We start from the raw sequence: 15364 nt of genomic DNA on the forward strand, positions 1-15364 counted from the left end.
TTGCTTGCTTACCTAGTCTGATGATTCAGCTGTGCACATCCAGACGTTCTGCCCTTGTCTAATGCCTTTCATAATGTTGGGAACATGGGCTGGCATATGCAAATATTGGGGGCGTACACCCCGACTGTTACGTATCAGTCGGTGTTATGTTGAGATTCGCCTGTTCTTCAGAGGTCTTTTAAACAAATGAGATTTATATAAGAAGGAGGAAACAATGGAGTTTGAGACTCAATGTATGTCATTTCCATGTACTGAACTCTTGTTATTCAACTATGCCAAGATAAATTCAATTTTTCATTCGAGGGCACCTTTAAATGCTGTTAGGCATCCTGTCAAATTTCTTACCGTTGTGTAAATAACAGTTATGATAAATGTTAAAATAAAGAAAGTTCCTGACTAGAGTTTCTAAGTTTCTGTTAGAATGTTATACAAGCTTGTTAATTAAGAGAAAAATGACAGAGCTGCACGTTTGAGTTATGATTATTTCTGAAATGCTATGAAAAATATTGTTGAATGTTAAAGGACATTTTTAACATTTAACTTGTTTCAGCACAAGCAGTGAAAATCTGATTTGAATACATTGAGCTGCTGTGGAAATCAATGCTGGTGCTCAGCTAAATGGGGGAATCATTACATTCAGATATGGACACTGCTTCTGTCAATGCCTGCTTTACCATATCACATTATAAAAACAAATCACTAAATAAAATAGATATATCTCACAAAACATGCTTCATATTTAAACCTGGTTGTGCTTTAGTTGGCTTTTCTGTTGATTGTCCTTCAACAATTTCAACATTTTAAAGGGTTTGTTCACTTTCAAATGAAAATTACCCCAAGCTTTACTCACCCTCAAGCCATCCTATGTGTATATGACTTTCTTCTTTCTGATAAACACAGAGTTATATTAATAAATATCCTGATGCATCTGAGCTTTATAATGGCAGTTAATGGGACCAACAAGTATGAAGCTCAAGAAAGTGCATCCACCTACATTCATCTATCATAAACATAGTCCACACGGCTCCAGAGTGTTAATAAAGACCTTCTGAAGTGAAGCGATGTGTTTGTGAAAAAAAAAAAAAAAAAAATCCGTATTTAAGTTATAAAATAAAATATCTAGCTTCCGCCAGACCGCCTTCCATATCCAACTTATGAAGAAAGTGTAACGCCTCTCACAGTTCAAAACTCGTACACTATGTCCTACACCTTCTGTGTTTAACTTATGGAAAAAGTTATATTCGCGTTGAAAAGTTGAATAGTCGTGTTGAATATGAATATGGTTAATATTAAAGGTGCTCTAAGTGATGTCACGCGTTTTTAGGCCAAAACATTTTTTGTCACATACAGCAAACATCTCCTCACTATCCGCTAGCTGCCTGTCCCCTGAACACACTGTAGAAAAAACGTGGTCTCTGTAGTCGCCACAAGCTCCAAAAACGGCAATAAAAACAAACTGGTGCAGCCTGGACCACGAATCATAATAAACATGCTCCAGCCAATAACCGACAAGAATGATTTTAAATGCGCGTTCATGACTGTTTCAGGAAGCACGGATGGGAGAAGGGGGGAGGAGGAGGAGGGAGGGTCTAGTTAGCCTTTGTTTTGTTTTACAACACTTCGAACGTCAACAGGAAGTTACTCCACCCTTGATCACTTAGAGCACCTTTAATATAACTCCAATTATATTCCTCTGGAAGAAGATAGTCATATACACCATGGATGGCTTGAGTGTGAGTAAATCGTCAGGTAATTTTCATTTTAAACTGAACTAATCCTTTAAGATTCCTTGGATAAATAAGTATAATTTTTAATGGGGGAAAAATGCATAAACACTTTCATAATGTGATATGTTTCAAACAAACTGGTTTAGTTCAGTAAATGATGACATAATTGGCAATTCTGTTCCTTTAAAATCTGCTTAATTTCTTTTAATCTGACAATTTCTTTGGAATGATAATAAAAAACAACTGCTTAATATAGGTTTGCTACATATTGAGCATGTGCTTGTCTATTTTATTTATTTATATTTTAATATTTTAATAACATTGACGGCATATTTTTCATCTTTCTTTTAATTAATCCATAATTAATTTCACTATCATCTAATAAAAATCATCTCTGGCTTTCTCCTACAGTTCCTCCACCTCAGTTCTCTCAGATGCGCTGCCGCTGTGTTATAAAACACTTTCTCCAAAGCTCAGTTTGTCTTCAAATATTTACCAGGTAAGTTATCATTCTGACTCTAGTAAGATCTCAATGAAAAAGCTTATAAATGAAAGACAAGATAAAGGCCAGAGTTTTTAACCTTCTCAAGATGCGATCGCACATCGCTTTTTGAAAAATTGGTGAGCCACATGGAAATCATGTTAAAGAAGAAATCACAGTAAAACAAATGGGCTTAGGACTGCACAAAAACTTTCACGGTAGCTTAGTGTGCGCTCATTCTATCACTCAAAGCCTATAGCTCAGATTTCTGTCTCTTTTTGTGGTATGATAAAGCATGTGAACAAGAACTCACTGATTTCTGTAGCAAAAAGTGTAGCATGCTGCCGATTCGTTCAGGACTACCTTGTTCTTCAAAAACCTATATAGATTTAATTCATTTTGCTTTTTTTATTTATTCACCTCGCTTTAATTAGAGGTTATGACCTCTATTATAACAGCTGCTGTGGGGAACAAAAATGACAAAAAAAATGACAGTAGTTAATTTACTTCTTCCCTTTGCGATTGTACACATGTACTTGTGTACATAATAGAAGTTATGTAAGTTATGTGACAGCAAAATAATTATTGCCCTCCATCCACTTCACACCATCCAGTGTCACACATATTCATTTTTCAATGTCACACAAATCTTTAAAGGGCTAGTTCACCCATAAATGAAATTTCTGTAAAAAAGCTCTGTGTTCACTGCACCAACAGCATAGGAGAATGACAGGGAAGAGGAAAAATTGTTGAATAAATTCGTTATTTTTGTTTTTGCGCATAAAAGTATTCTCGTCGCTTCATAACATTAAAGGGTTAGTTCACCCAAAAATGAAAATTCTGTCATTTATTACTCACCCTCATGCCATTCCACACCCGTAAGACCTTCGTTAATCTTCAGAACACAAATTAAGATATTTTAGTTGAAATCCGATGGCTCTGTGAGGCCTCCATAGGGAGCAATGACACTTCCTCTCTCAAGATCCATAAAGGTACTAAAAACATATTTAAATCAGTTCATGTGAGTTCAGTGGTTCAATATTAATATTATAAAGCGATGAGAATAAAATAACAAAATAACGACTTATTTAGTGATGGCCGATTTCAAAACACTGCTTCAGGAAGCTTCGGAGCACAGTGAATCAGTGTATCGAATCTGCTGTTCGGAGCGCCAAAGTCACGTGATTTCAGCAGTTGGCAGTTTGATACGCGATCTGAATCATGATTCGACACACAGAGTCATTTGTGGAAGTGTCATTGCTCCCAATGGAGGCCTCACGGAGCCATCAGATTTCAACCAAAAATATCTTAATTTGTGTTCCGAAGATTAACGAAGGTCTTACAGGTGTGGAACGGCATGAGGGTAAGTAATAAATGACAGAATTTTCATTTTTGGGTGAACCAACCCTTTAAGTTTGAACCACTGTAGTCATGTTGACTGTTTTAACAATGTCTTTACTGCTTCTCTTGACCTTGAATGTGGTGATTTTGTTGCTTTCTATGGAAGATAAAAAGATGTCTTAATTTGTGTTCTGAAGATGAACGAAGGTCTTGTGATGACATGAGGGTGAGTAATTAATGACAGAATTTTCATTTTTGGGTTAGCTAACCCTTTAACATTGTTGTGTTGCTTCCTCTTGTTGTACACTGCAAAGTTAAAGCAACAGTTCACTAAACAATGAAAGTTTGGTCTTTATTCGGGCACATTCATGTTGTTCCAAACCTGACTTTCTTTCTTCTGTGGAACTCAAAAGGTGAGTTTTTTCTTTAAAGAATATTCTGTTCACTCCTAACCTTGACATCCATCCTAAATAAGTAGCAATATCTGACTCATGAACAAATCATTCTTTTTTTAATGAATCTGAAATGAATTAGTCTAAAAGATTTGTGCACAAATCAGACTGATGCTATTCTCAGTGGTTCACAGCCCAACAGAGGATATGATTATCAGTGAATAACAGCTTAAAGGGATAGTTCACCCAAAAATCAATTACACTCATGAAGTTCCAAACCCATAAGGCTTTCGTTCATCTGCGGGAACTCAAATGAAGATAATTTTAATGAAATCTGAGAGATGTCTGTCCTTCCATTGAAAGTCTGTTCACCCAAAACTTTGACTCATGAAGCTCAACCATACTTGCTCAAACCTCATTGGTTTTTGCGGAAGTTCAAACGTACTGGTAACAGCAACTGTACTTGCTTGAGAACCAATGAGGTTCATTCTTAAACCTCATTGGTTCTCAACCAAATACAGTTGAGCTTTCATTTACCATATTTGAGTGCTCTATGTATGTTTGCTGATCAATGTTTATATGTGAATAAATGCCTAAATTAAATCTGTTCATCATATAGATTGTGTCTCTTCAGAAGACTTGGATTAAACCGTTCGATTCATATAGATTTATTTTACGATCTCTGTATGAATGTTTTGAAACATCAGATTTTAGGGTGAATAGACTTTCAATGGACATAAATCTCTCAGATTTCATTAAAAATATCTTAATTTGTGTATCGAAGATGATTGAAAGTCTTATGGGTTTGGAACGACATGAGGGTGAGTAAATGATGACAGAATTTTCATTTTTAGGTGAAGTATTCCTTTAAAATATCGTTCACTGCAGTGCTTCGCTTTTCCTTTAATTCAGCAAGGGTTCTTCCCTGAAACGGTGTCAATGCCAGGCTGTTGATGATTACTGTCAAAGAGGAATAATTCACTTGCTGTACTGAATACTCTAGCAATTTACAGTCCATAGCCTGTGTGCAGGGCTCATGGGAAATGGATGTTAGCTCCCTCTGCAAAAGCGCCTTATATCAGTGAGATTAGCCATCTTGACTCTGACACTCAATCTCTCATGCCTTTCATGACCTTCTGATCCTCTCCAAGATTTCTACTGTAGTTCACCAACCATGCTTGCTACATTTGTCTTCACTACACTTTGCTACTCTCCTTTAACTGTGTGTAGGTCCAGGTCAGCAAATTGTCCATCAGCCAATCCACCTGGAAGCTGATTTCTCTGCGTTTGAGCACTTTCATTGTTGCAATTATCACTGCTTCATTGATGATGATCACTTTGGTCCTTTAAAACCTCACTGTCCTACAGGAAAAATTAGCATTATCGCAATCTGTTAGCGTTAATTAGAATCTTTTTATTCATTTCTTTTGGTTGTTGTCCCTGCTCACAATCCCCAAGTGTCATGCCTGTTTTCAGATCATAAGTTGTCTTGTCAGACATACTTTAATAAGTTTTCTTACATTTGCATCAACACTGTCATAATGTGAGGTGCTTCCCAATGAAACTGAATATTCAGCAGGAAAAAAAATATATAAAATCATAATTTTGTTGACAGGTTATTGGAACTTAAGTTTAAAGGCAGGAACACACCAAGCCGACGGTCGGCCGACTAAGTTTTCTCAGTGTGTTCCGCACCGTCGGCTGAAGTTGGTCCTCGTCGGCTTTTTTTCGGCCGTTTCGAAATGTTGAATCGCCGTCGGAGCTTGTCGGTCCGTCGGGCCATCTGATCATTCTGATTGGCTGTTTAGATACTGCCACCTGCTGGTACGGAAAGGCATTTCATCTCACGCAGGCGCAGAACGGACATGCTACTTGGCCTTCGGCTGTTTAGCGTTGGTTTGGTGTGTCAGGCCAACTTTGGACACAGACGCTGCCGACGTGAGCCAACCCCGCAGTCTGCTTTTGTCGCCACTAGTTCGTCGGCTTAGTGTGTTCTGGCCTTTAGAAGTTTTGGGGAGAAGAGCTGTACTTGAATGATTAGAAAATAACTGGGGGAGTTTCCAAGATGGTCACGAAGTGAACTGACTTGCCTTGACTTAATAACATAAAATGATGATTCGTGCAAAATAAGAGCAGAAAGATTTATCAAGAAGGCTAATGGAGTTAATTTTGATTTCATGTTGCGTTTATCAACTTTTCTGCCCCTCTGTCATATAGCACGCAATCCCTGCCCCTTTCCCAGCCTTGACCAGTGTTGAAGTGAGGCCATGAAAATGATTTTTTCACAGTTCTTAGCAATATGTGAGGTTGCTGATGCCACCACTATTGTTGTCACCTGCTGGGAAGCACAAAGCAATTTCTCGGAAACACAGACACGCTGTGAAGTGCGTGGTGTGAGGCTTAGTGTGTTTGTGCGATGGGATTTGTCAAATAGAATTCTGAACACAAGGAGATGAAGGAGAGATTTCAGCCGCAGTGTATGGTTCCCTTGCTGCCGATTTCACTTTAAATATTCTTGACACAATAAGCAGTGCTGTCAGTCAGCAGCGCCGCTGCTAAGATAGAAAAATGGACAGAACTATATGCAGTTTATATTATGATGTTATTGAAAGATTTGTAAAGAAAAGACTCAGCATTTTATGTCTTGATGATGACTGTAATGGTGCCAGTTTTATTTTAAGATACAGAAATGTCTGAGACCACAATCTGGGATTTAATATCTTGATATAAATAATGTTTTAAGATTTTGAGATATTTAAAACAAAGGAATGTTATGACAAAACGAATAAGAAATATTTATGGTTCTGCACTATTTCTAGGTCAGGTACATTTGTGACATTGATCATGTGACTCTTTGTACAGATGTTCTTGCTAAAAATGGTCTTTGGATCATCTAACATCATGCTGGAAAACATAATTATCAGGTTTTCCTATCACAAAAGATGTTATTTATCATTTAAACAAGGAATCTTAAGATTGTCTGGAATATTTTCTTTTTCTAATTTAATGCATTTTTCCATTACAAGTTATTAATCCAAGAAATCTTTTTCTAATTTAATTTTTTTTCCCACTACAGATTGTCATTTATCATTTATTCAGAGAATCTTAATATTCTTTAGAATATTTTTCTTATAATTTAAAGCATTTTTTATGTTAATTATTGTTTATTCGAGACATTTTAAGATTATTTAGAAAACATTAAGAAGAAATTGGTAATGGAAGACTCCCAAATTTTGGAAAATTGGAAAAATTTAATTTAAGCAGTCTTAAGGTTTCTTTGGATAAATGATAAACAACAATTTGTAATGGGGACAAATGCATTGAATTAGAGAAAAGATATTCCAGACATTCTTGGATAAATAATAAATAACATAAACTGTATGTTATTTATAACACAGATAATACATTTGTAATGAAAAAACAATGCATTAAATTACAAAAAAAAAAAAAAAAAAATCTTCTAGATGTAGATTCCTTGGATAAATAACATAATTTGTAATGGAATAATGCATTCAATTAGAAAAAAAATCTTCTAAACAATCTTAAAATTCTGTGGATAAATGATAATTAACAATTTGTAACAAATAAATGCATTCATTTAGGGAAAATAATGTCTAAGCAATCTTAAAAAAAAATTTTTTTTTTTTGGATATATGGTAAATAACAATTTGTAATAGGGAAAAATGCATTAAATTAGAAAAATTACTTTCTCTATTGGTCTCATACTTTTTGAACCCATAATATGTCTTAATAAAGATCTGATTTCGAATGAATCTGCAGAATTAGAATGAGTCATTCTCATAGAATAAAACAGTCATTGCTGAGGTGCGTGAGGTGAATGCTAAAATAGATGAAGGTGTCTCTGAGCCAGAGATAGACAGATGATGTTAGTCCCCACAGTCCTCCTCATCCGACATCTGGACCCACAGGTGGCTAAACAAGCCTGGGATTCAGCTGCAGGAAGCCTTGGTCCAAATCCCCGAAGCTTCCTTCCACCTCCAACCCAACCTGTGTGCCAATCCCATTTAAAGCACTGACATTTTTGATTACCAGCTGCAGTGTCCATTTTCCCCTCATCTATTTGGCTTTTAAAAAGGTGAATCAGAACAGTTGTGTTCTGCCTCTGCTGACACTTTGGCAGGCTGCAGCGGTGTCTATGAGCTCATTGAAGGTTCAGCCATTTCCTTTTTCTGGAATGTTATCAATAGATGTTTTATGAGACATTCTTTTCTTTCAGCTGCCGTTGAGAGTAATCTATGTCAGTGCTTAAAGAGACAGTTGCCTGAAAATGAAAATTGTCATCATTTACTCTCCTTCATGTCATTCCAAACCTGTATGCCTTCCTTTCTTCTATGGAACACAAAAGGCAAATTTTTGGAGAATATCCTGGATAATCTTTTCAATATAATGAAAGTGAATGCTACCAGGAGCTGCCAAGCTTCAAAATGATTGAAAGTCATAAAAGTGGCCCATACACACTAAAACCATAATGGGTTATTTTTGACCCAAATCCTGGGTTAAAAAGGGACCAACTAATTTCTGGGTTATTTCAACCTAGAAAAATGGGTTCTTTTTTCTTTTTGACCCAACTTCTGGGTTAAATATCTGACCCAAATGTTGGGTTAAAATAACCCAACATTGTAGTTAATATAACCCAACTTCTCGGTCAAAAGATCAACCCAAATATCTGGGTTGAAAAAATCCAGAAAATATTATTATTATCATTATTATTATTATATATTATTATTTCAGAAAATAAAACTTCAGGCACTTACACACTTCAAGCACTTTTACATTTTTATTGCATTAAATTAAATTAACCTCTATATAAAATAACACACACTTGGACCTATTTATTTTAGGTCACACTGTAATAACATTAGACATTAGAAAAAATAGAAAAATAAACAACTCATTCTCTCTCAAACATTTGACAACATTCAATAACTGGATTGAACTTGAGGGACAGGATTTTTGATAGTGTCCTCATCTAAGAGAAGAAACGCCTCCTCATCTATGTCTTCACCTGAAAGACAGAAAACAAGACAACATGAGTATTGTTATATATATATATATATATATATATATATTATTATTTTTTTTTTTTTTTTTTTTTTTTAAACGTGGCCCAATTTGCTAGTTAACTACTGTGGTTCTTTTGCAGCATTACCCATTTTGTGTGAATGACAGTCTATACTGTCCATCTTTTCTTTCGTTAACAAGTGTAATAATGACATTAATGCAAAGGTGAATATCTGGCCCATTATTATGCATAACAGCTTAAAGACAAGGCACAAGTATCTTTTAACTATAAGGGTTATTATAGATATGCATTCCCCACTGTCGAAGAAGTTGTGACTGTCACAAAATCTTGCACGGACACATTTAAGCCATATTAAAGAAAATGTTTGGGTATAGAGAGATGATATGAGGGCAGTTAAGAGTTGGTAACCTCAGTTTGAAATATTAAAGCATAGGCATATGTAACATTTCCCTGTTGACGTAAAACACTTCCATCGTGCAGCTCTTCTATCACGAGTCGAGCTCGCGCGTATATAATGTGCGCGGCCGGTGTGCGATACCTGTGTGAGTTGTCCGAGACGCGACGCCACGCGGCGCTGAGCTTCGACACCGGACGAGAAGCGTATTTAAAATTCAAACACATTATTCTCTATGAGTGTACACACACCGGCGGCGCCATTCGGCGTCTGTCCGCGCCCGCGGCGCCCAGCAACAGTTCAGGACCTTGTTCAAAATCCTGCAGCGCCACAGAGCGCCATGTACATAGTGTTATATTAAATTTACACTTATTTGTCTCAAATCGTCGTTAATATATATATACTGACTTCACCATGTGCTGCAATATGAATTTACAGAAATCAGCTGCTTGAATGAAAATTGCTGATGTTATTGGATTTTCAGGTGATATTCTCAATTCATTCAGTTAACGGACGCTCTGAGGTAAAGTGTTCAGACTGCAGACTCAGCAATGGTTGTATTATACAGTACAATCATAACATAATACTGACAATATCTTAATTCCACAATGTCCTTAAACATAACAATATTGCTGGCCATAAACTGAGAAAGTACACGATACCTCGAGTTGTCATAGACGCGGCGCAGCGCGGCTCTTCTCGTCCTGTGTTCAACCCCCTTAACGCGGCATGAAGTCGCCACTAGCTGCGCTGTACATATCGTATTATTACCAGTATTATAACAATGAGATAAGTACAGCACAGTTTATGAAAAATAGAATTTAAAGACCGTGTAAAGTGAATTCAGTCATTTTCTTCTAAACACATTTAATATGTCATACATGTACTTCTCAACGATGTGTAAAAAGCATTTCAACCATTTTGACACCTAATTTCATGAACTTATCATTATTTTTAATCATTTTATATTTGGCTGGGTGGTTAATAACACTTTCTTATTTAGAAAACACATATTTATTTTGACTTTACACAGACTTTAAACTAGTTAGATGTTGTCGCGATATCCACAGGCGGCTACATGCTAACCACAGAATTACCACGGTAAGGTAAGTTTTTCAGCAAATGGTGCTAAACTAGAAACGGGGACATGGACACAGAAAAGTTTACGTTACATTGACACTGAAAATACTTACTTACCTTGAATACGCGACGAAGTTGCACCGAAGAAGCCCAGGCCAAAACGGATCGAGTGCGTTCAAGTTCAAGTGGCGGTTATTTCAAACGACTGTTGTGAGAAAATTCCAGAACAACAGCGGGGGGCGGGGGGAAGGGGTGTTAACCCTGAACATGGGTTACTCTTTGAAAAATAACCCAGAAACCTAAACAACCCAAGACTTGGGTCAAAATATTAGCCCTATAACCCAGAAAATGGTTACTCTCAGAAAAAATAACCCATAATTTTAACCCAACACAAATAACCCAGAAAATGGGTTAAAGAAATAACCCAGGAGTTTTTAGAGTGTATGACTCTGATCCGTTTCAGAATTGGCGATGACAGAATTGTTGGTTTAAAGATCTGCTTAATTTCTTCTAAACTCTCTTTGTATAAATGATGTTTGTAACAAATCTTCAAAATATGAATTCGGATCCCACTATAAGACTTAAAGTCAAGACACCTAAAGAAGGTGGATGAGGCTTCAGTATTACATGTTGTTGTTGTCCTCATAAATCAGTGAAAGAGACCACCTGTGTCACAGTTTCAGTGTCATTTCTCAGAGGAAAAATTTCAAAACAAAACTAACGAGTAATCCATCATGCCTCTGGGCTTCAGACATTGGGTTTGTAAGTGTGTCAGCTCTGATGTTGATCTCTCTCAAAAAGAGTGCAATTCAGGCACACAGCTTTCATCACTTGTCTTACATCTTGTTTAACACATCTCTTGAATTAAATGTTTACATTGTTCTGTTCATGAACTAGTTCCCTTTCGAGGTAACTTCTACACTGCGTCAGCTGCTGACGCTATGGTGATGGTCACGACCTGTGTGTTATTTGTCTGGGAGCGGAGCCTCAAGGGGCTGGATTGCGATGATTTCTCACTGAGAAGACTGACTCCCGGCTGAATCTCTTTACGAGTGAAGAGAGTCAAGCTGCTGAGCCCCACAGCTCTAGCTTCGCATTGGCAGCGTGCAGGCTAGGATTGTGGGAATCTCAGACGGAGCTGGTAGAGGAGCATGAGGGAGTTGCCCTCACCTCTCCTGCTGGTTTCATTGTCTTTGTGCTGGATTGCTCATTTGTAATTGTGATATAAGAAGGGTTGAGTCCCAAGCTCTCACCTCATTTTTTCAATCCCTTCAGCTCCTCATAAATCGTCTATGCAATTTTCAGGAACGAGTTCATGGAGAGGAGCAAAATGGCGAGTGTGGCTAAAGCTAGTTTTCTTTCTGAGCAACTGGGTGCTGAAAAAGAAGATTGAGCAGGGACACGGTCTAAGCCTTTTTCATTATTTTCCTTCTGATCCTTTTCCTCTAGTCTCCCCCCTCCCCTCCCTCAACCGAAGAGTGAGCTATAATGTTTACTATAGCCAGATAAACAGGCTATATTTCAGTTTCTCGCCCGCTGACATGCTAATGGCTCGGGGCTGAAGCCTCTGAGCTTTAGTGCTTTTATTGTTCAAGAAAAACAAGCAGGCATTGGTCAACATAACATAGTTGGTATGGTGCCCCCATAGCGTCAGCAGCTGACGCAGCGTAGAAGTTTCCTCCAAAGGGAACGTCTGGGGTTATATGTGTAACCCCATTTCCCTGTGAAACGGAACGAGACACTGCGTTGCGCTGCCATGCTTCGGGCACGTCTGCGCGTTTGCAGACAATATGAATCTGATGACATGTTCTCAAACTTCCTTCCTATGCGCTAGGGCGCACCTTGCAATGTCATCACACTGCGTTGGCCATTTATGGCGTGTTTGTACATGTCTGCCATTTATGGGGTGTTTGTACATGTTTGTACGCGTCCCCATAGCATCGGCAGCTGGTGCAGCGTCTCATCCCCTTTCTCAGGGAACCGGGGTTTAGGGCTGCACGATTTATCGCAATTTTATCGCATGCAATTTGGCAAAGGCTGTGATTAATTTATGCGCAGCTTTTCAGAGCTGTACGGCTCTGTGATCAGTAGTAAATGCTTCTCCATCTGAAAGCCAGAGGGCGCTCTCATGCAGAAACTGCAGATATGCCCTGCTGCCGAAGTAGAACATGCGTCATTCCAGGAAATCCCATATTATCACTGTAGCTGAATAAACAGATGATTGAAACGTTTTGATTGATTAAACATGACTAATAAACACATGACTGCCTTATTCTGTGTAAGAATCCACATCATTTCACAGAAGGACGCTCAACTGTCGTTATGAAGTGAGTTTGGAGTAAAAACATGTTATTAAATGTTGACCTTGTTGGACAAGATGTTAATAAATGCTTCTTATGTCTGGAAAGATGTTTGACGCGTTTTGCTTTTTCAAATGCACATTATAAGCGATTCAAACTCGCAGTGCTTTCAGATGGATTAGCATTTGGAACCATACTTCATTGACAAGCCGTGCATAAAAAAATAATTGCAGCTTTGCGATTTCATAATTGCACTAAGCCAAATCGTTTAAGCGCGTTTTAAATGTTTTTTTTTTTTTTTCTAATTGTCCGATTAATCATGCAGCCCTACCGGAGTTACACATGTAACCCCAGATGTTTTCCTGAGCAACATGCTGGGATTGTTGTTAGACATAATACACACAGTTTCTTGCAATTTCATTGATTAATAAATACACTTCAGGCACAACCATTATATTTAATCTTTGATAAAATTCAACTGATGCTCTTTGTGAAATAATCGACTTAAAATGAGCATTGGAACCTCCTTATTGATTGTAGATTGTCATTTTGATTCAGTTGTTAACAATATACATTAATTTAGGGGTTTTCAAACTGTTTCATGACCCCTAAGTATCCCTTTGAGACAAGACCCAATTACTTATTATAAAATATAAAATAAAAAATGCTAAAATATAAAGGCAGAAATATATATTTTCATTTAAAGTTACACTGTGTAAAATTTGTAAATATATATTTTTAAAATTGTGGTTTAATCTGTGAATGAAAATGTAAGTCAAATGCCTTGCTTTTCAACATTCATTTATTAATGTAATTCGTATTTTACATTTTTGTTTCCCTGAATCTTTCCGCAGACCTCCTATCAGTTTGAATAGTCCAGCCATAGACATGTTTTTTGTGATGTAACTTGGGATTTTTTTCACTATAAAGTCATATGGAACTATACTATCCATTCCATTGAGCTCAGAATGCAATGACAAGACTTACCTTATATGAGCAACATCTCCAGAGAGAATGAACATTTCTGTGCATACGAAACACAGTAACCCTCCCCAGTCAGAAGATTGCACATGATTGCACATAAGTCAGGGAAAAATCTCCCACATCTTAAATCCCATTGAGGCTGTTCTCTATGTCTGATGATGCCATTTATTTTCAGCTTAATTCATGGAGATGATTGCCTCAGTAGATGTGCTGAAAGTTACCTGTCAAGTGAGATAAATATTGCATGGTCCAGGCATGCTGTGCAAAACAAGGTGGTGTTCAACAAAAACTGAGATGGGTCAGGCTATGTGGTTCTTTTGTCTGTTCCAGATGTGACCTAATTTAAAATCCCCGTATTAATCATGTAGGATCTGCAGACAAAAACAAGGCTCAGTATTGAATTTCGTCAGTGAAGAGTGTAAACTTGCAGATGCTTGTTACATTGATTGCCACACAAATGAAACTGGATTCATTGCGGTTTTCATGTGCTAACTTAATTATACTGTATACTGTAATTTACAGTAAATGATTTAAATATTTACATATATGATACTTGTATATTAATATTATTTATTATATAAATTAATTGTCAGCCTTAAAAGGTTAGTTCACCCAAAAATTAAATTTCTGTCATTAATTACTCATCCTCATGTCATTCCAAACCCGCAAGACCTTCATTCATCTTCGGAACACAAATGAAGATATTTTGATGAAATCCAAAGGGTTTCTGAACTATACATAGGCAGCAACGACATCGCACCTTTTTGAGGTCCAGAAAGGTAGTAAAGACATTGTTAAAATAGTCCATGTGACTACAGTGGTTCAACCTTAATTTTATGAAGCGTTGAGAATACTTTTTACGCTTCCGGAACGTCGACTTCAGCGTCATTATTTTTGTTTGTTTTTTGCTAGGGCTGGGACGATGCATCGAATCTGGATCGATCCTGATATTTTTTCTCTAATCGATTCTGAGCTTAGTTTTAACAGCAGATGGCGCTCTTGGCTAGTTTTTAACCTCACACTCTCAAAAGCTCACGAAGACGACTGCTGGACAGCGCTCGTGCTGTAAGTGGTTAAGTATACTTGCACCTCGGCTCAGAATGCTTTTATGATGTGAGATTTGTAATTCGCTTCAACCTTTTCGAACTTTATGAATGATTCTTTTAGGTTTAAGTGGTGTGTGTAAAGGAACTGGAAGCAGGCAGTGTTTCTAAAGCACGTATAGTAGTGCCATCTGCTGTTTAAAAACTAAGCTCAGAATTGATTCGAGAGAGAATCGCGATACATCGGAAAATATCAGAATCGCTCCAGATTCTTCGTATCGCGAATCGAAATTCGATGTATTGTCCCAGCCCTAGTTTTTGCACACAAAAAGTATTCTCGTTGCTTCATAACATTATTTAACCACTGTAGTCACATGGACTATTTTAACGATGTCTTTAATACCTTTCTGGACCTCAAAAGTTGCAATGACATTGCTGCCTATATGTGGTTCAGAACCCCACAGATTTTATCAAAATTATCTTAATTTGTGTTCCGAAGATAAACGAAGGTCTTATAGGTTTGGGATAACATGAGGGTGAGTACTTAATGACAGAAATTTCATTTTTGGATGAACTAA

At 37.2% G+C, this 15364-nt stretch overlaps 1 long non-coding RNA gene across 1 annotated transcript in view; it reads left to right on the forward strand.

Annotated features, from left to right (window-relative positions):
• LOC125258487 overlaps window positions 1-15364 on the forward strand; it is an 83585-nt gene that overhangs the window by 3947 nt on the left and 64274 nt on the right. The window contains exon 2 of the long non-coding RNA XR_007182633.1: window positions 2139-2226. This is a non-coding gene — a long non-coding RNA (uncharacterized LOC125258487). The remainder of the gene's footprint in view (window positions 1-2138; window positions 2227-15364) is intronic.

Source organism: Megalobrama amblycephala, linkage group LG22, assembly GCF_018812025.1.
Source record: "Megalobrama amblycephala isolate DHTTF-2021 linkage group LG22, ASM1881202v1, whole genome shotgun sequence".
NCBI lineage: Eukaryota > Metazoa > Chordata > Actinopteri > Cypriniformes > Xenocyprididae > Megalobrama > Megalobrama amblycephala.